The 22,672-nt window shown below is 41.9% G+C and overlaps 1 pseudogene; it reads right to left on the reverse strand.

Moving 5' to 3' along the window:
* LOC108387707 (dynein axonemal heavy chain 9-like) overlaps window positions 1-22,672 on the reverse strand; it is a 353,770-nt pseudogene that overhangs the window by 295,597 nt on the left and 35,501 nt on the right.

Consider the following 22,672-nt stretch of genomic DNA (forward strand, 5'->3'; position numbering starts at 1 on the left):
GGAAAAACTGAAGGAACAAAACAGCAGCAGAATTACAGAACCCAAAAATGGACTAACAGGTACCAAAGGGAAAGGAACTGGGGAGGATGGGTGGGCAGGGAGGGATAAGGGGGGGGGTGAAGAAGAAGGGGGGTATTAAGATTAGCATGCATGGGGGGAGGGAGAAAGGGGAGGGTGGGCTGCACAACACAGAGAGGACAAGTAGTGACTCTACCACATTTTGCTAAGCTGATGGACAGTAACCGTAATGTGGTTGTTAGGGGGGACCTGATATAGGGGAGAGCATAGTAAACATAGTGTTCTTCAGGTAAGTGTAGATTAAAAATTAAAAAAAAAAAGAAAGAAAGAAAGAAAAGGGGGATTACTCCTTAACAGGATAAAACTATTGGTAAATCAAAGATCAACGCATGCTTTAAATATCCTTAATGTTGATCACTTAAAGGGTGTCAGATGATCAGCTATGGAGGTACTCTTTTCTGATAATATTCCTTTCTCTTAATTAAAAAAAAAAAAAAAAAAAAAAGCAGTTACTGTGTGCTGACCTCCAATGAGTTCTGCACAGTGGTATAGAGGGCATGTCAAAGTGTGGGCAAAGGGTCTGTTTGTTTCCACGCAGAAGATCAAGGCCTAGCTTGGATACCCAGAAAATGAACTAAGATACGATATGAGGAGGAGCTTCCGGCATCAGCACTCTCTGGAGGACTCGTGCCGGGGGATGATCATCAAAAAGCCTCCACAGGGATCCGGACGATGCTGCGGTTGTGGCTGCATCCAGCCCACCGTCTCCTGGACTTGCCATAAGAAGGAGGAGGGAGATGTCTAGGCTGGCATGTGCATACAGTGAGACAACGAATTTGACTGGATCTGTACTGTTGGAACTCAACCAGGAGTTGGGAGGGGTGCAAGTTGTAGCACCCCAAAATCTCATGACTATAGACTATCTATGGTTAAAAGAACATATGGGATGTGAACAGATCCCAGAAATGGGCTGCTTTAATTTGTCTGATGGTTCAAGTACAGTTGGAAAATATCCATCATATCATAGATAAATTTTCACAAATGCCTAGGGTGCCTAAATGGTTTTCTTGGCTTCACTGGAGATGGCTGGTAATTATAGATTTGCTTTGTTTATGTCACCGTATTCCTATTATGTTAATATGTGTGTGCAAATTAGTTAGTAGTTTAAAACCTATACATACTTAAGGTACTATACAAGAAGATATGTCAAAGAAATAATCAATCCTCCCAAGTTTCCTTTATATGCTACATCTATAGCTTTTCTTCTTCCTTCCTAATTACAACCCTTAAATAGAATTCGTGCCTCAGATCGAATTTACCGAGTATCATAATTCCTCCAGGTGGTAAAGATACCTCGAGACAAATGCTGGGCATAGAAGCCACAGGGCATAAATCTGCAAAGAAGTAAAAAGCTAACCTTTGCAAACAATATGGCTTCTCTCTCACTTACCAACTTTACATTTCCCTGTATGGCCCCGGAAGATGACTGGTTAGCCAGAGATGGGTAAGATTCCTCAAGGGAGGAACAACCTAAGACAGGCACAGTCGCAGGGGGGCCATCAGGTGAGAATTTGGGGATCAACAGAGGTGAGGCTCAGAACCTCACCCCCCCTGCTTTGAGAGAAATCTTCTGCATCCGTGGATGTCTTGCTGCCCTTGTCTAGCCTGGATTAATACTTAGTCCATAGGCACACAGCTGATCATCTGATCATCTACATTTGCCTTCTTACAGCACTAAACTATGTTTTCTACCTTTATCTTGCATCTACCTACCACTTCAGCATTTTATTAAAAATAAAAATAATAATAATAATAGGAGAAATGTGGGATCAACATATAAATCAAGTACAAAAATCAAACGAATATTCATATTTGACCTGATTGTTTATAGGTCATATTGCATGATCAAAACCGAAAGTTTCTGTGATGACTGCCCTTGTACTGTTCACCATGTAAGAATTTATTCACTATGTAAGAATTCGTTCACCATGTAAGAACTTGTTCGTTATGCTTCAGAAGATTGGAGACTGACGAGAATTAGGCTTGAGATGGATTAATGATTGTACATTGAGCGTTGACCCCCCTATACTGAATTTTATTGTTGTTAACAACCATTTGATCAATAAATATGAGAGATGCCCTCTCAAAAAAAAAAAAAAATTTGAGCAAAGAAGAGGTCTGAATCCATGCAGGCCAGTTCCCTGCTGTGCTGGGCACACTGTTGCCTGGGACTCTGCCCTTACAGGCCCCTCTCTCCTCCTGTCCATGGGCCACTCCCCCCAGCATATGAACCTGCCTTCACACCCCTCATGCCAAGAAGAAAGCCCTCTCAGGCCCCGTGTCCCTCTGCCACCATGCCTTCTTTCTGCTCCCTCTACAAGAAAACCACTTGAGACTTGACCACACTCTTTCCTCTTCTTCCATTCTCTCCTCACTGCCCCCAAAGCTCTGATGACATTTCCTATCCCCATTTCCCCCACTTCCTGGACTGAAACAACCTTTCTTAAAGTCCCTGTGGCCATCCAGGAAGAGCACCAGGTCAGGCAGGTCTCTGGCTATGTCTCTGGGGCTCCCTCCTCACAATACTCTTGTCCAGCCTCCTGTGACCCTGCTTCTCTCTATTTTGTCTCCACCTCACTGGCTGTTCCTTTACCAGCTCCTTTGCTGGGAATTCTCTCCCTGACTTCTCTATCCACACTGCCCTCTCTACAGCTCACCTGGGCTTATGGTTTCAACTACTATCCTGTGGCATTGAGTCCTGAAAGGGCCGGGACTAGGGCAAGGCAGGTGAGGTACTAGCCTCAAGCTTAAAATGTAGGTGTACCCAAAAACTCAAAGCAAGTGATAAATGACATTTCAATGTAATATTTATTAAAAACAAAACTGATGCCCCAAAATGAATCATGAATAAAACATTAACATTTTAAAGACAAAAAAAAAATTTGAGCAAAGAACAAAAGAGGGTAAAAAATGAGCAAGCAAAATTATAAAATCACCAAATAGAAATCTAAAAACGGAAAGTATAATTAAAATTTAAAGCTCAGTAAATGGTTTAAAGAGGAGATTTAGACAAAGCTAAAAGAATTAGATTGCTCTATGTGGAGAAAGTGAAGTTTTCCGAACTGCAGTGCAGATAGACAAAAAACTGAAAGCTCTGGAAACTGTGAAGACACATGAAGGAGTGAGAAGATATGGCATAAGTGTAGTAAGGGCTCCAGGAGGAATCAAGAGAGAGAATGGGCAAGAAACAATCTTTGAAGAGATACTAGTGGAGAATTTTCTTGAATTGCTTAAAGACTCCAAATGTGAGATTAAAAAAGCAACAAATTCCAGGCAAAATTAATATAAAGAAACCCTCACATAGGTAGTTCATGAAACTGAAGATTACCAAAAAGGAAAAAAAAAAAACCTTAAAAGTAGTTAAATGGCTTCAGAGCAAAGACAGACTTCTACAAAACAAGGGAGGGAAAAAAAGAATTAGACTAACATGTGACTAGGCAATGAAAAAATGGAAGCCAGGACACAGTGGGATAATACTCTAATACATAAAGAAGATATCTGTTGTCCTAGAATTCTATCTTCTAAAAAACTTTTTTCAAGAACAAGGGCAAAATACATGCATTTTCAGACAAAGAAAGCATGAGAGTTCTACCAATAGACCTTTATTAAGGGAACCTCTAGTGGACAGATCTCAGGTAAGAGATCTGTGATGTAGGAAGATTTAATGAGCAAAGATATTGGTGAATATGTAGGTAAATTTAAATAAACACTGAGTGTATAAAAATAAAGTATAATTTTTGGAGTTTAAATACTAGAGAGCAATTGAAATTACTGGGAATGACAGAATATAATTCTAGGAGTGAACAGTTGAGTTCAAATTATTCTAAAGTCTTTGCATTGGTTGTGAAGAGAGTAATAATGCTGATAAATTTTCTTTTAAGGATGCTTATTAAAATAGCAATGGAAACCATAAGAACTGGAGACCTTAATAGTACAACATCCAAATTAGCAGAAGGGAAGAAAATGGAGTAAGAAAAAGGAAAAATAAAAGAAAACAAAAAAAGCAGGCAAGAAAGGAAAAATTAAAAGGAAAAGAACAAATAGAAAGTATATAATAAAATGGTAGAAATGGATCCAAAAATAGCAGAAGATATGTTGATGAACATCCAGTTAAAATGTCAGTATTGAGGTAGATGAAACATTCAGTTCTATGCTACTTATAAAAATCTCTCCTAATATAAAAGCACAGAAAGGTTGAAAGCCAACAGGTAAAATGAGAGACACTAGGCAAATATCATACAAGGGAAATTGGTTTAGTCATATTAAAACAAGACAAAACAGACTTCAACACAAGAAATCTAGCTAGAGATAAAGAAGATTAATGTATGGCTAAAAGTTTCAGTTTGCCAGGAAGATAGAAAGAATCAAACTCTGCATGTTCACAGAACATAACCTTAAAATAAATGAGACAAAAAGTGAAAGAAATATAAGGAGAAATTAACAATCTACCAGCAAAGTGGATATTTTTAACACAGTTACCTCAGTAATTGATAAATTAAGCAGACAAAAAGAGGCAGTGAGGATACAGTGAATGTGAATGAAACAGTTAACACATTTGATCACATAGGCATGCACAGACCATTAGACCCAGCAGCTACAGAATACACATTCTATTCAAATGTGTGCAGAATATTTATAAAAACTGACCATTAGATAGTGTATAAAGCAAACTTCAACAAATTTCAGAAGCTTGTTACTACATGTATCACATTCTCTGACCACAGTGTGATTGTTAGAAATTAGTAACAGAAATATAACTAGAAGAACCCTATGTTTGGAAATTTTAAATATATGTAAACTCATCATAATGGATATTAAAACTGTTTTAGAACTAAACTGATAATAAAAATATTACATATTAAGACTTGTGAGATGTAGGTAAAATTGTACTTAAAAGGGAATTTACACTTGACACCAATTTAAAAAAGGGAATTTATAACTAAAAGTTATATTAAAAAAGGCAAAGTTTCAAAATCAATAAAAAAAAGAATCATAAGTTAGCCGAGAACAGAAAACAAATCCAAAAAAGTAGAAGGAAATAATAAGCATAAGAGAATAAATTACAATGGGAATTGAGTTATAATAAAGAGGATCAATGAGTTCATAAGATAAATTTCTATAAATCTCTGGCAATATTGATCAAATAAAGTAGTACAAATAAAAACAAACAGAAGTGAGAAAAGAAACATAACCATAGATTCTATAGAGATTAAAGAGATAAGAGAATATTATAAATTTTATGACAATAAATTAAAGGTTTACATGAAATGGATACATTCCTAGACAAATATGGCCTACTAAGGAATGGAAAACCTAAAACTCCTATAACTATTAGAGAAATTATAGGTAAAACTCTTGCCACAAAGAAAATATCAAGCCCAGATGGCCCAATAGGAGATTTAAATAAAACATTCAGTCTTACATCAACTCTTCCAGAGAATAAGCAAGAAGGATTAGGTCCTAACTCATTTTATGAAACTCATTTATAAGGAAGGAACATTGAAGGCCAATCTCAACTGCAAACATAAACCTATTAATGCTAAACAAAATATCTGCAAACAAAATCACCCAGTGGACATATCTGGAAAAATAATACTTCGTAGTTGGGCTTATCACAGTAACGCCTGATTGGTTTAATATTAGAAATTAAATAATGTATTCACCATTTGAACATTTTGAGGGAAAAAGCAGAATTATCTTAATGAAGCTAGAAAAAGCACTTGGTAAAATGCTATATCCATTTATGCTAAATCTTCTTAACAAATTAGGAATAGAAGGGGACTTCTTTAATCAGATAAAGAGAATCTACACACACACACAAAATCATGGCAAATGTTATATTTAGTAATGAAATGTTGAAGGCATCCCCTTTAAGACTGAGGCACAACAAGGGTACTTGCCATCACCACTTTATTCAACATTATACTGGAAGTCCTAGACAGTGTGACAAGATAAGAAATAGCGATGAAATGCATTTTATAAAAAGACTGAGGAGGAAGAAATAAACCTATCATAAATGTGTAGATGATGACTATGTCCATGGTAAGCCCAAAGAAGGACGCAGACAAATTATTTGAGTCAATAAGTTAATTTAGCAGTTGCTTGATACAAAATCAATATACAAAAGTCAATTCCATTTCCACCGAAAACATGATTTTAAAATTTCATTTATACTAGGGACTGAAAAATAGAACATCAAGGACACAATGAGAAGTGTTAGGGCCAATGGATTGGGGATCCTGATGGTTCTGAAGAAAGTATGTGGCAGGGCTGCCAAGTACGTGAGCTGGAAGGATACCAGGCGGTGGTCAGAGAATGGAATGCTTGAACCTGAGGCTCTGAAGGGACAGAAATTACTTCTGCAACTTTTCCTCTACCCATGGAGAGCACAACATGGAATCAGGCAGCAGAGGTACGGAGGAGGGAAAGGGCACTGGGGAGAGAGGTCAGCAAAGTAAGAAGCAGGAACAATGGAGACTCTATGTGCATGTTGGCTCCCTGGGGATGATTGTCAGCAGAAGCATAGGGAAGGGAGGCTGAGCCAGATGGTAAGAGCTGCAGTGATGGGGAAGAATGGCTAACAGCTTGGGAGGCAGCTGCAGCAAAGACACATGGCAATTGCTGATGTCTGGAAGAACTTGCTCCAGGGAAGCTGGGGATTTTGAGGGAGGATGGTGGAGACATGGTCTGGAAGAAGCAAGGACCAGTAAGAGTGCCTCCAGGCCCAGGGCTCAGAGGGATACAGGAGGAAAATCAGGCCCTACAGGGGAGGGCTGCAAGGAACACAGCATCCTCAAGAGCGAGCCAGGGTTCAGTTAGAGAAAGAGGAGGATGGGGGATGATGAAGGGAACAGTGGGCATTTGCTGATGAAAGATTCTGAGATCTGTGGGAAGGCTTGGTGAGGGCAAGGTTGGGGGTGAGCCAGATCAGGGCATGAAGAGCTGAACAGGGATGAGAATTTAGACGATGTTATGGCCCTAAGTGTTTGTGCCCCACAAATTCCTAAGTTGGAGCCCTAACCCCTAATGGTATGGCATTTGGAGGTGGGGCCTTTGGGGGGTAATTAGGGTTAGATGAGGTCATGAGGATGGCTCCTCAGAAGGGATTAGTGGCCTTATGAGAAAAAGAAAGAGATCTCTCTCTCTCTCTCTCTGTGCAGAGACACCGAGGAAAGGCCACATGAGGACAGAGTGAGGAAGCCAGGAGAGCTCCCCACAGGCAGCAAACCACAGGCACCTTGATCTTGGGCTTCCCATCCTCCAGAACTGGGAGAAATAAATTTCTGGTTTCTAGGCCACCCAGTCTGTGGCATTTTGTTATGGCAGCTCTAGGATTGATTCGAATTCCAGTTCCAATGTGTGTGTGTTGGGGTTGGGGGAGCATTCCCCACACCACCAGGTAATTGTCCCACACCAGCTGGGTGTCCCACAATTCAACTCAATTCTGACACTATCTATCTGGTAGCATCAGATCCCACAGGGTAGGGGCTCAGTCACAAATCTGCCCACCCTTCAGATACCTGTCACAGCCCAAGTTATCATCTCTGCCTCTGACTGGCCCAGTATAGATGGGAGGTTCCAATGACCCCCTCCTTGAGTTTTATTAATTTGCTACAGCAGTTCACAGAACTCAGGAAACCCATTTACTCATTAGATTACTGGTTTATTATAAAAGGACAGAATTCAGAACAGCCAGATACAAGAGATTAATTGGGCCAAGGTATGGAGAAAGGGTGCAGAGCTTCCAAGCCCTCTCTGAGTCTGCCATGCTCCGCACATCCCCAGATGTTCACCAACTTGGAAGCTCTCTGAACCCAATCCTTTTGGGTTTTATGGTGGCTTTATTACATGAGAAAGATTGATTAAATAATTGGCCATTGGCAATTGATTGGCCTCCCGCCCTCCCTTGCCCCAAGGCCAGGCGAGTGTAACTGCAAGTCCCAACCTTCTAACCACATGGTTGTCCTACTGGTAACCTGCTTCCATCCTTATATGGGTCCAAAAGACACCTTGTTAACATAACAAAGAGCACCTTCTCACTCTCATCACTTAGGAAATTCCAAGGGTTTTAGGAGCTCCGTGCCAGAGATGAGGATGAAGACCAAATACATATTTCTTATTATAAACCACAGTATCACAACAGCCCAAACTAAAAAGAACAGTTGATAAAGAAGGGCTGAGCTTCCACCCATAAATGAAGTGTATGAGATGTAAGGTGAGGCAGGATTGAGGGGCTTCCACCTGACCTATTAAGGGTTGGGGGAATCACATAATTATGTGACATATAGCAGACACTCAATAATAAATGTTTCTCATTGTCCTCATTATTTCCACTTTTTCTAATCCTTGAGAACACAGTAACACATTCTCCCAAAGTGTAGCAAAGCACTCAGTTTATGGAATCACCAACTGATAACACTAGAGGCACCTTAGAGGAATCCAGTCATCCTGCCTTCCTTCAGAGATAGTGAAATAGGGGTTGACAGACAAGGACTCAGGCCTCCTAATTGCTCTACAACATGCTTATCCTGTGAAATGGTTAGATCCCGTGAAGCCTTCCGTGGTAGAGACAAGGCAGCTGCTGTCACTACACCCTGTACCAACCATGTGTTCCTGATGCCCAAACATCTGGGGCCTTGCTGATGCTGAAGGGACCGCCCCTCCCAGGGCTGGCCAATTCCTAGGGATAGAAAGGACTTGCCTTTGAGCACGCTTTTCGTGAGAAAGCCAGTCAACCCAGAGTCCATATCCCCAACCATCTCCTCCACCCAACGCCCACATCCAGACCATGACCACCTGCCCTAGCCCCCCGGGTCCAGGTGCCCGACAACTAGGGACAGCCATTGTGCCCCAGAGCCTGATGAAATGATTCAAACAAGACAGTTCCAAACCTGCTCACTCTGTCTTGCCCATTTTTTCCATGGAAACCAGAATGGAGTCTCTTGCCCACATTTCCCCCTCACACCTCTGCCTCCTGATGGACCCTGGTGCTTCTCTGTGTGGCCCTCCATGTCGGGTTTACACTCCCTCTTGGAATCTACAAGTGTAACAAACTATCTTTTCAATGGCAGTCATCTCCTACCGATTCTCTGTTGGCCATGCCACACCTAAATAAAAATAAAACCTGTATTCTGAAACATGCCCCTCATCTCTGGATGATCTGACCTACCAGTGAAGAAGAGCCAGAGCAGCTGCCGCTCTCAGCGGTGCTCTATCTGGGGGCACCTCTGCTGCTGCTCCTGTGCCCACCAGGGCTTCTGCTCCTTGCTTCTCAGCTCCTCAGGGAGCAAAAGTTTTTGTGAACATGGAAAACTGGCTTCTTAGAGAACACCTAGAAGCCCCGTTTAAAACACCCTGTGATGCTTCTCTGGGGTTGCCCGGAGGGGCAGGCCACCAGCATTGCAAATCTCTTGGGGTTTTGCTTGCAGACAGACACACCCCTGACTTGGCCATTTTCCTTCTGCTCACAGCTCTAGTTCACTGAGCAGGGAGGCTGTACCTTAACCAAGAGCAGCACCGAATGCAGGGGAGGGGACAGGACGGCTCCCCTGGATCACCAGCTGTCATATCAAAGGCTGGACACTGAACAGAGAGACCAAGGCTCCCCACAAGATTCAGGGTGGGGGTGGGGGTCAACATTCTGACTGTGGCAGATCCGCAGGGACAAAGCGAAGGTGAGGTGACCAGGGGACTGCTGACCAGACTGATTATTTATCAGAGGCTGTTGCTCTGGGCTGGTGAGCCTGGTGCTGGGCTGGGGAGTCTAAGCCCACAGTGGAATAGACAGAATGTCAGATGCAGTCCTATCACATGGCTGGAATGGCCCAGGCAGGCATCAGGAATGTGTGGATTTAGTGACGTCCGCATTGCCCAGCTGGATCATCTGAGACAAGGAGTAAGTGGTAGAAACAAAATCTAAGAGGTCCATTAGATGCCCTCTGCTTCTCAGGCTTAAAGAGATTTCACAGTCAGAGTTGTGAGGGGAGGCTGGATCTGCTATGATTGCAAAGAACATTATTTACCACTTACTGGGTGCCTTTCACAAACTGGGCACCAACTGGAAAATAAAACAAAAAGACGCCATATCTGGTGAGCAAAGTAAAGGCAGGAGGAAAGTTCCCACTGGATTCCAGAAGCCTGGAACCTCCAATAGCTGCTTTCATTTTTAATTTAACCAATGAACCTATAGGGAAATATAAAGAAAATAAAAAACATGGTGTTCTCAACAGCTTGGGATGCTGGAAGAAAGCTGGGACAACTCTATTACCTGTCGGTGACATAGTCAATAGGACGCTGCTTGAACATGAGGCTCCACTTCTTAATTACATTCAGTAGAGATGCTTTAAAGGGTCGCACATCAATTTTCACCCAGCTCTCAAACACCCTGATGGGCTCCAGCCTGCACACGTCTTCATAGAGCTTTTCATAGGAGTCGATCTGCCCTTTAAATTGATGGAGGAGGGGAGGGTTCTCTGGGATGCCATCCTCTGCATGGGCTTCAATTTCCTCGGGTGTGAGGACACGCCCATACAACAGGAACTGACTCAGGACCTCCTTCGGGTCCTCCACGTAGAGGTAGGAATACTGGCTGAAGGTGTTCCGATAGCTGCAGCAGAGGGCCATCATGCTCTGAACCCTCTCCATGAGGGTGCTCCTCATGCTGGCCAAACGGGCCATGCCCTCCACGTCAACCTGGGGAGCAAGACAACGGCAGGTAGGTTATACCCGCATTTCTCAAGAAGTTCCAGAGCTGGCTGGAAGGCAGGATGGTCACAGATCCAGTACCTGATAGTGGGGAGAGCCGTTTTGTGGGGAAAGCCGTGGCACCAAAGACAATATTCCAAAAATGCTGGCGACAAGACCCTCAACAATGTCATGGAAGCCACCCTTCACTCCAGACTCCAGGGACGGATGGAAAACTAATTCTGGGATTGCTAAGCTCAGCTGTGCTTCGAATATCGGGGTGAGTCCTGCTCGACATTCTGTAAAACAAGGAAAACAAATGGAACAAAGAAGAATGGGTACAATGAGCAAACTGCAGTGCTGTTTTAAAAATACCCAGGGCATTCCTTTCCTTTGGAAAAGCTGTCTGGGTATAGGAAAATGGAAATGTAAAATTTGCTAACACGCCAGGAAAGGTGAGGGTGACAGTCTTGCTGTGTTTATCAACAGGGGAACCCCTGACATTTTAAACAGGCCAGCTCTTGTACAGGGCTGTCCCGGGCATCGCAGGACATTTACTCTCCTTGTCCTCAGAGAGCATATCCCAGTGACTGATCAACACAAGCCAGTCCCCTTCCACATTCCCAAGGCCTCCTGGGTTGGGCGGGGCCAGGGGGTGCCAGAGCACACAGTAGAGCCTTGGGTTGAGAACAGGTTAATTTTACAAAGCCAATTTCTTGGGAGCAGCTGATCTCTTCCTAGGCACAAACCATGCACTCCCACTGGCACTCCCTAGGTGAACAGCGGTATGCTTGTCTGTGGTTACTAGGCAGGAAAAGGAAAGAGAAGTTATAATCCTGCCTGTTCAGCTCCTTTTCTATGAAAACACGACCTATTTTAATTCGATAGTCCTGAAGTGATGAACATTTTAAAAACGGTATCAATAATTAATAAATACCTGATTGCTTACTAGCCTAACTTGCTAAATTTAAGTCAAAATGTAATATGGGGCAAGATGTTCCAAGGACAAGATTAATGCTTAAACTTTTATCAGTGACCACTTATTTCTGTGTATCTTTTTGACTGTAAAAATATTTAGGAGACTGTTATTTGCTGGATACTGTGGGCAGCAGAGACTATGCATTGAAATTCATTATTCCCTCCTTCCCCAGAAATAGAGTTTTGACTGGGTATGTGGCCGCCTTCCCCCTGCATTTTGGGGTGGTAACATGACTCCCTCACCGCTGGAATGTGGGAAGAAGTGACGGGTGCCATTTCCAGGGTAGGGCCACTGAGGCGGCAGCCTCCCCTCCCCTACGCTCTCTCTTTCCCACTGTTACAGGCTTGAGCCCGGATGTGGCAGTGACCCAGCTCAACCACAGAAATGAAAAGGAGGCCCTGGAGAATGGCAGGACGGCAGGAAGCTAAGACCAGCACTTGCAAGATACAGGTCTTTGTCATTTAAGCCACAGTACAGATGGAGTTTTTGTTACCAGAATTTAGTCATTCACCCTAACTAAAAAAATCCTGGGATCCTCAAAGATATGTAAGACTAGGGTCTTGCGTTCAAAACTGTAGGGATCATGTATCCTATTTTGTCCCATCAAACACATATTTAATTTGAGAAAATGGAAGTTTACCAATACCATTGCAGTCATACTACATTCACAGGATAGTTTTAAAACATCTGTACTATCGTGCTTTGTTTATGTACTCATGATGTATTATTCTGCATTATTATATGTGTTAGATACTTACAATTTGATAGATCAGGCTGCATGTAGTCTACAGGGTTTTAAAGACTTGCAAGACCATTTTTGACCACATGAGATTGTTATTCCATGTGCAAACATGAGAACCTAATCTGTGTGTCAGATGCAAAGACAGCATTATTACCATTCAAACCAGACTGACCTGGTGGTTCCATAACCTTGGTACAAGCAACTTTAAGAGGTCAGAAGGGGGATAATATTCCTGGGTAGAGTGGGCAGCATTTGACCTGGGCAGGGTTTGTATTCTGAGGGAGGATGGGGAGTCCAGCCCAAGCCATGGAATGGTCTTGACTTCACCAAACCTGAGAAGGTAGAAAATGGGAAGGTGGACCAGGGAAGACAAAGCCATCTGACTATGCTTCCCACGGCTCCAATTCAGTCGTTTCTCTTTTCTGAAGCTTGATTTAGATTGATTAGATTTTATAGTTTTACTTTTGCTATAGGTCTCACTGTTTGAGAGCCTGGTTTATTGCCCAAGTTTTGGAGAGAAGTCTTTTCTTTTTGAACAATTTAGAAACTCAATACCTTTGCTATTTTACTGTGTGTAATTCACAAAACGTCCACAGCATTTTGGAAGAAGTCACAGAATGCTCAGTTACCCTTTACTGTAAATCAATACACTTTATGACTGTTATCTCTCCAGGAATAACCCACATCCATAAGCCAGTAAATACCAGTATTTTCCAGGAGGTACTTGAGGGAGCACTCAATGGCTAGAAAGAATTCATCCAGCAACATGTTATCGATGTACTTAACGTAAGTCTTCCAGATATTAGAGGCTGGGTCTGCTGAAAACAGACCCAGGTTTTCCTATGAAAAAGAGAATGGATTTATTAAACCATGTTTAATAACATGGAAGGATTGGTCTAGTCACCAGTAATAGGAATGAAAAGAACACATAGAGAAAAAAAGCATTCTTGTGAAGACTTTGCTATTACATGTGTATCAGATCCATTCTGTTTAATGGTTTTAGCCACTGGCTGGAAGGAACACAAAGTTAACCCAGGCAGGGAATAGGGGGTATCATCCTGTCCCTGAGAAAGGAGGGTGGCGTCTGGCCATGTTGCTGGGTGCAGTGTGCACACCTCATAAACGCTGGCTGATGGGCTGGGCAGGAAGCTGCCTCAACACAGAAGACAGGGGAGGCAGAGGGAATACCAAGGGTGGGGGGGTGTTATGACTCAAGGCTTATAAGAAATTTGGGGTTCAAGCAAGTAAAGCATTTCCTAGACAATCCCTAGAAACGAGCTGGAGTGTTGTTGTCATTTAACTAAAAACCTTCATCACACGGAGTAATTGAGAAAACACATACACATAAATGAATGCCACATTCTCCCTCTCTGTCTCTGTCCCTCTGTCTCTGTCTCTCTTGCTCTTGTTCTCTTTCTCGGTCTTTCCTGACCTGGTGGTTGTGACAAGTAGAGTTGTCCCATTTGCTCTGCCTCATCTTCATTATTAAGCCTTTTTTCAGCAACTTCCCATTCATCTTATCTCTCCAAAGCCAGTGGTAATGAGTTTGCAGGAGTAAAATTTCTAGGTGATTCACACTCACTTATCCCTTTACAAACATTTCCAGGTTGTAAATCCCCTTGGGTTAAAAAACAACCTCGGGATCCTGCCTTTAAGTGACAAAACTCTGAAGTTTCTAAAGTGAATTAAGCTCTCCTTTCTCAGTCAGTTGAAGATGTTCCTAATAACTTAAAGTCCATCATCACACAAACAATACAGTGATGATACAGAGTTTCTCTCAGATGTTATTAAAATGTGCATGTCTGCTTTTTTCTCTAAAACTTCTGGTTTTCATGACTGCTTTGCATGGCTGCTCTATTTCCTCCCTCAGTCTGCACTTTTCACCTTTCTACCTCAGATCTACTATGGTCTAAGGAGCAAACATGTTGCGGTTTCCTGTGACCTAAGAAGAAAGAGCTCAAGTTTCTGATCCTGGCCAAGACAGAGGAATGAGATCGGACTTACTCTTCTACAAACAACTATAGAACTGGGTACAATACAAGAAACAACTAGTTTAGGCTACTGGGTAACCGACAATACAGAGATGTGATCCTTGAGAGGAGGGAAATATCCAGGTGAGCTGCACAACCATCTGGCTTTCTACATAGACACTTTCCCAACCACGGCATGAGGAAGTGGAGCTCAGTAACAGCACCCTTCCTGCTGGTCAGAACAGGTGGCACTGGAGCTGGGCTGCTAAGGCTGCTGAGTCCTCTTGAGCCCTTGAATAGTAAGCTGTCCACATTTAGGGCAAGGCTCTGCAAGGCCTGGCAGAGAACAGTTACTGAGGCTCGAAGCTGAATGGAGACTGTCAAGGTCATGCAGTGCCAGAAGACATTTGTGCTCTACCAGAAATTATCTGCAGGTAACCCAGGAATTCATTAGACACCAGAAATGCCATGCTTAGGATTAGAACTGTTCTGATCTAGATTCAGGCCTCCCTTAGCAAAGCTTCATATTGAGCATCAACGGGATCAAGCGGTGAGTGAACTGCCTGCCGAAACAAAATACAAACTCCGTAAGGGAAATCACACCCAGATTCTAAAGTGGCATCCAACATGACTAGAACATAATACAAAAATTACTGGACATGCAGAGAAGCAGGAAAATGTGACATTTAACCAAGAGAGAAAATAATTAATAAGAACAGACTCAGAAAATAGCAGCCATACCCATCTTGGAATGCCTATTCCTTAGACTTATTTTAAGTCAGAGAAAAACACACTTCAGTCACACTAAAAAAAAAGGCTCAGAAAATAAAATCGATGTTAGCATTATCAGACAAGAATGCCATAACTGATTAAAAACTCCCTAAATCTGAGGAAAAACAGATTCAAGACGCTGTTGTTAAATATAAACTCCCAAATTTTGAAATACAAAATCCCCAACTCCGAGCTGGATGACTATAAAGAAAACCTATTTAGGCACATCATAGTCAAACAGAAAACAATACAAAGATTTAAAAAGAAGCTATTAAAAGCTGCCTGAGAGAAATAATAGATTACAATATAGAGGAAGAAAGATACAAAGTAGGGCTGGCTTCTCGTCGGAAACATTAGAGGGTAGAAGACAATGAGATGACTTCTGAAAGAAAAATAAAACTGTCTACACAGAATTCCACATCCAGTGAAACTATCCTTCAGAAACAAAGGTGAAATGAGGACATTTTTAGATAGACAAAAACTGAGAGAATGTGTCATTAGCAGACTTGAACTACAAAGAATAGCAGAGGAAGTTCTTCAGGCTGAAGACAAATGACCACAGATGGTAACTCAGTTCTATAGAAAGGAAAAACAAGTCTGAAAATAGTAGGTTTGTGGGTAAATATAAAACACAATAAACATTTTTCTTGAAATTTTAAAGCAAAAATTCTCTACTGTGGGATTTGTTTCACATACGTGCACACACACGCACACCTCAAAACTGTGACAGATGGGGGTCAGGGTGGTTTTGAATTGAACTATATGTTGCTAGGTCACACTATAGTGTGGGTATCTCTCATATTTCATGGGAAAGCTGTAAGTAGATTTTGACTAGTTCAAGAGAGACACAGAAACATAGAACCACCGCTGCAAATGTAATCCAACAACAAAAGCTGAAATGCCAATGAGAAATTAAATCCTAACAAATATGTCATCAGTAACAAGGTGAGAAAGGAAGAGTAGAGGAACAAAGAAGATGAAGCAAGTAGAATACAAACAGCAAAATGGCAGAGCTAACTCCAGCCATACCAGTACTTATATCAAATGTTAATAGTCTGAACGTTACAGAGATTAGCAGGCAGAGTTGTTAGAAAAGTAAGTTTCTACCATGTGCTGCATGTCTATAAGGGAATGAATTCGAATCCAGAGAAGCAATGGGTTGGAGGTAAAAGAGTGGGAACAGATAGATAAGGCAATAAGTAGGGATGGTGAGTCTGGAAGGAAAGGTTATATTATTATCAGGAGAAAACAGATTTCAAGGGGGTATTACCAGAAATCAAAAGGGAATTTCATAATGATGAAATGGTCAATTCATCAGGAAGTTGTAATAATTATAAACCTGTGTTTGTACCTACTAACAAGGTTTCAAATACATGATGAAAAATCGGACAGAAGTAAAGGACTAAATGGACATATCCAAAATCCTAGGTGGAGATTTTACCACTCTTCCTTCAGTAATTAGAAGAACAAATAGACAAAAACTGCAGAAAGCTCATAGAAGATTGGAACAACACTACCAATCACATGGAACTTACTGGTATTTGTAGAACCCTACAGCCACCTATGGAAGACAAACATATTAAGTACACAGGGAACATGCAGTACGATAGACAATATTCTAGGTCATGGACCAAATCTCAGGGAACTCCAAATGATTGAAATCGTACAGAGTATTTTCTCTGAACACAAGGAAATAAATGAGATACCAATTTCATTAAGATATCCAGAGAAGTCCCAAGTATGTGGAAACTCAACAATACACTTCTAAACAACCACTGAGTTAAAGAAGTTGCAAGAGAAAAAATTTAAAACTGAAAGATAATGAGAATGAGGCAGATTAAATGTATGAATGTCACTAATGTCCTGCTAATAGGGAAATTTATGCCAGCAAATGCTTGCATTAGTAAGAAAGGAAGGCTTATAGTCAGTATCCTAAGCTTCTACCCTGACAGGCTAGGAAAAAAAGATGAGCAAATTAACCCCCAGTTAACTAGAAAGATATAATAAAAAACCAACATATTAGAAAACAGAACAAGAAAGTGAACAAAGTCAAAAGTGCAACATCTTACCATGCTTCAAAGCATAGGTAACCCCAAATTACCAACTGTGACTCATTACTGACTTTGTGCATGAGGCCTGCCAGCCAGAACTGCCCCATGATTGCTCCAGTGGGGTTGGAGTTGGTGGCCATTTATGGCACTTTTCCATTGCTTGGTCTCTGATGATAAGACATGAAGTTGCCTTGATCACAAGGCAGGGCAGAGCTTCACTGCATGGAGTGCAGTCCTCTGCATTGTTTTCTTCTCTTTACCAAGTGCAGTTAGGGAGCCATGGTAATCTCTCACCTCACCAGGCTCTACAAAGTTAGGTTCTGAAAATGATGCTGGAGGTCCTCACTAGGTTGCATGGGCAAGTCTGGGGTGATTCATGTAGCAGGCACTTTAGGATTCTATCCTTGGCATCCCCTTTGAGGTTTCGTGTGGGACTTAAGTGGCTACTAAATGGTGTCATTATTAACATAGCACTGATTTTGACATACTGATGCAGAATGTGACTTTTCACTACCCCTTTCTGTTGGTTTTAATTCTTTTACTATGAGTATAAACTGCTATTCCTAACTGCAGAAGACATAGCATCTATTGACTGCTCTAATTTTCAAGTTACTTCTTGCACCCAAACACACTTCTTGAGGCTTTCCCTGTACTAGTGTTATGTGTGTCTGAGAGGTTATTACCTGAATAAGGGTGTGTATCTTAAAGCCAGATTCTTTGACGAGACTACAAGATTTTTGCACTCGATCATGCTGATCATCCACGGAAAGAAGGCATTCCTTTTTTCCATCTTTTCTCTTAAATATTGGAGACACCCATGTTTTCATGATGTTTTGAATCTCTTCCACATTGTCTTTAGTTTTCTGAACTCTTTGTTCAAGATCATGAATATTATTGGTGACTTGACTGACATAATCCCAAATACCTGTTCCCCAAAAGAAATACAGTTAATTGAGATAGTTTACAGGGGCACAGCTAAAAGTCTAGTCTCAATGAAAGACAGGGATTTAACACTCCTGGGTTTCAAAAGACTTTTTCTGCACACGTCACTTCGTTATCATAAGGGCCTTTTTCTCCTAGCTGTATCAAAAAGTCAGTTCTTACCAGAACCCTGATTATTCAGGAAAAGAAACAATGATGTTTACCAAACACCCAACAATAGTTGGTGCCCATGCTGGGGCACAGCAGTGCAACTTGGTGACTTGTTTTGGTGTTGCTGAGTCTTATTTTTTAAAGAACTTTCACTATATTAAATGTTGAGAATATCATTCCCCTTGTATAAGCAATAAAGTTCCAACTTGTTTAATATGGCATCCCAAGACTTTTGTGAGTTGACTGTGACCTTCTTTTCAAACTTTTACTCTTCTGAGGATCCTATTGCAAATTAATCTCCCTCCCCTGTGATTCATCACACTTTATTTTTAAGTCTATGATGGCTTATTTTCACAGCCTGTCTTGTATAATTTGGGTTGTCCGTATGTCTGTTGTCCCCACTACATGTGAGTTCTTTGAGGATAGGGGTCAGTCTCCCAACAGTCTCTCACATACTACCCTGCATAGGTTAATCCATCAATGAAAATTTGTTGAACTGAATCAGAGTATACAAGAGAAGTGAATGCAAAGTCCCCACCTTTAAGATGTTCATAATCTAGTTAAGAACATTAACAGTGGTAATATACTAAAAATTCTCATTCATGGAGTGCTCAGTATGCGCTGGAGACTGTGAGAGATGGAGCCTCTCTCAAGCAATAGTGCAGCCTCCCCAGTTGAATGGCACGAAAATGTTCTAAGCCTACTAATCATTTCCAAAGAGAAGGAAGAAGGAACACCAATCTCCCTTGTCTTCTCCACTTTGGATATACATCTGAGGGGATAGACTTATGTTTCAAATACAAACCAGATCACCAGGGAATCATCTGAGGATCTACCAGCTTGTTAGGATCTTGACTCCATGTTTTCCCCAGACTCCAGGTGGTGCCGTTACCTTTCGCTTGCTAGTTGAGAGTTTCCTCTGCAGCTCTCAGGCAGAGATCAATATTTTGCAGCTCTTTCTCCACTAATGGAAATTCTACCTCTAGCAGACTTTTCAAAACCTTGTTGTACCAATTGGCCATTAGCTCCAAGTTAGCCACAAGCTGCTGATAGAATTCCCTGGAAGAGAACATGGCTGCTGCCATCTCGGGGATGTGCTTCATCTGCCTGGGTTCAAGATAACTCATTTCTTTCAGCACTGAAATCAGCTGGAGAAAGAATTGACGTAAGTGGCTGTAGTTCCATGGCAGTGAGTATCGGTGATGTCATTCAAGGACAAGAAAAACCCAGGGATGCAAATACCTTCTGAGTCCCGTCTGAACTCCTGTTCCTACATGTTCCTTAAACCTAGTTTTGGAAAAGGAAACTGTCAGGCAGAAGGAAGAGCTCGTCCTGGCTGAGCCAGGTCCCATCAAGAGCTGGTGGTCTGAAGGACGAGGTGCATCTGGTCTGGGCCACCCATGTGCATGAAAAGACTCAAACTGGGACAAACAGTATCCTCTCCAAATGAGGTCAAACACATAGTCACAGACATGGACAGAACTGAGGGGAGATGCCCACTGTACAATGTTAACCATGGAAAAGAATCATTTGAAATATCCCTTTCTGTCAGTAACCCTGGGCTGTCATGTCTTTGTGTTTTAATATATGAGGAGGTCAGGAAATGGAAGTCACCCAGGCTTTTCTGAACTTCTGTGGGATGCTGTCGTTAGTGGCAAGTGCAGAAGTGAGAAGCCAAGCAGATGTGGCCAAGTGAAAAAACAGGTTTATGAGGGTTTCCAGGCTCCATTTCTCATTATCTGTCATCCCGGCACCTCTGATGTGCATAGGTATGGATGACAAAACAAAAAGCTGTAAGTCCTCCGACCCATCACTACTCCCCACACCCCACTCTGTGTAAGAGCCCTGGGCTCCTGACTCTCCGTCTAGGGGCCCAGGGCCAGTTCTTCATTGCTGCCTAGCCAACTCTACTCAAGGTTTAGACAAAGGCTAACTACTCAGCAGGAAAATGACCTCAGCCTCTAGTTGATTTTGAATAAAGCTCAAGACAGATAATAAAAATCTAGATGCAAAAAAATGAAAATAAATATTAAAAGAAAATGTGGGGTAGTTATATAATATGGAGGTAGAGAAGGCCATTCAGAACATACAACCACAAAATACAAGATAAAATTTACAGGCATAAAATATGATACACATAACAAAATGGCACACTTCAACTGGTAAAAGTATTTGCAACAGATTTCTTAATATCTGACAAAATACTTATAAAATATTCTAACAAATTTACAGGAAAAGAGGCCCTTTCCACTCAAAAGTGGGCAGAGGACATGAACAAGCAATTCATGGGAAAACCATGAACAGCTAATGAACACATGAAAAAGGTTCTATTTTACCAGTGGTCAAATAAATGCAAATTAAAACAATGGTGAGATATTACATATATACATATTTATATTCAGTTCCACAGGCTGGAGGTGACTTGAAGAAATGCGTATTGGCTTAGCTGTCACCTCTCTCTACACTGGATTCCCAGGGAGCTTGCCATTAGGACAGAGGAAGGTGGCTGCTTTTAGCTAGGGGTGGCCAATACTTTTCTTTGGCTGAATGATGTACTTCCTGATGTGGGCTAACTTTTGGCCGTAGTTTTATCCAGCATTAATTTGCCCATGGCAGCTGCAATCCACACAGTCTTCCACCGTGGATCATCTAGACTAAGGCTTCCCAACCATGGCACTACTAGCGTTTACAGACAAAAACTCTTTATGGTGCAAGGTAAAGAGCCAGCAGCATCCCCACTATCTACTCACTCTGTGCTACTGGCATTCATCCCATAGTTTACAACCAAAAATGCCTCCAGGGGGACAAAACTGCCTTGGTTGAGAATCACTAAAATCTTATTTTGGATTCTTATTTCCAAAGCTACTCCTTTGAGGTTCGTCTTATGGTATCTAATAAAGATAGATTTGTACATGTTGAGATTCTAGCTCCCAACTAGCTGAGGACTCCCTGAGAACAGGAACCAGTGTTACATTTGGTCGGCCCTCCAGCCTCTAGTCAGTGCCTTCACACAGAGCGTGCATTCAAGGTAGGCCTAATCAACTGTTTGGTACTAACTGGTCTGTAATGCTGTTTTTCTATCTGTCCCAAGAGGGGTAGCAATGTCTGGAATTTCAGGCAGAGTATACCTAAGATGCGATATTGAAACTTTTTGATGAGTTAATCTTATGTGTACTTCCCTAACTTCATATGGGAAGTCAAGTTCATAATAAAGCTGTTCTCATATGAAAATTTAAAGACTATTTTGCAATATTTTCTGTTGTGCAAAATCAAAGCAAATATATCAGCTAACCCTGGAGAAGAATATGAACATTGGACACCTTAAGAAAACACAACACTAAGGAATTCATCCCGAAAAGGAAATCCGGGGTGCAAATTCTTTTGAGCAGCTTTTATATGTTCTAATAAAAAGCCATTTTGCCTTTGAAATCAGCAGAGTTAAGCAAAACTCTTCAAGAACACAAAAGGAAATTACTGCTGCCTGACTTACCTGTGGGTTAAAGTTGACAGTGATCTGCTTCATCTCTGGGTCACGTTGCAGAAGTGGCTGGGAAAGATTGTACTGTGACTTCTCTGATACCGTCTGACACCAGTCATCATAAAGACTTGTCTCATATCTGTGCGGATCAGAGACAACAGCCACTTCATAAGCACCTTTCCCCCGCAACACCAAGCAATGCTTTACTAAAGATACATTTAACATATATATCTATACAGAGAGATATATTAACATATATACAACATACCTGTGTGCATGCACATATACATATGTACATTCATATACATACAAACACACATATATATAAAACCATGAACTGAAGATACTATTAGTAAAATACCTGGCTACATTCTTAAAGTCAAAGTCATTGACTCAGCCAGGCATGGCAGCTCCTGCAGGTAACCCCTCATTTCTAATGGTGCTCATCAGAGGTGAGCAGAAAGAGAGGCTGCATGAGGTCTTTGTAGGGGATAAAGGTTGTGATTAGTCTCAGCCAATGTGGGAAGAAGTAACTGGGTATAAGATCTGCTCTCACACTAATCTGCAGGCAGCTCACAGACACTCATAGTCCAGTCTCCACAGGCTGACTGCACACCTGCCCTGCACTGGGCAAGGGGACAGAGCCACCAGGAGTGCCCCACCAGGTGGTAAAGGCTGCTAGCGGCAGGGGCTGTGGAAATGGAGTGTAGCAAGTGCAGGCCTAGAGAGCTGCACAGGGCGTTAGGCACCTAATGGCAGGGGTGGGGGTGACTGGGAAATTTCCAGGCAGGTTTTGTGGAAGAGGGGCCGAAGCGATGCCTGGCTGAG

Source organism: Manis javanica, chromosome 4, assembly GCF_040802235.1.
Source record: "Manis javanica isolate MJ-LG chromosome 4, MJ_LKY, whole genome shotgun sequence".
Lineage (NCBI taxonomy): Eukaryota > Metazoa > Chordata > Mammalia > Pholidota > Manidae > Manis > Manis javanica.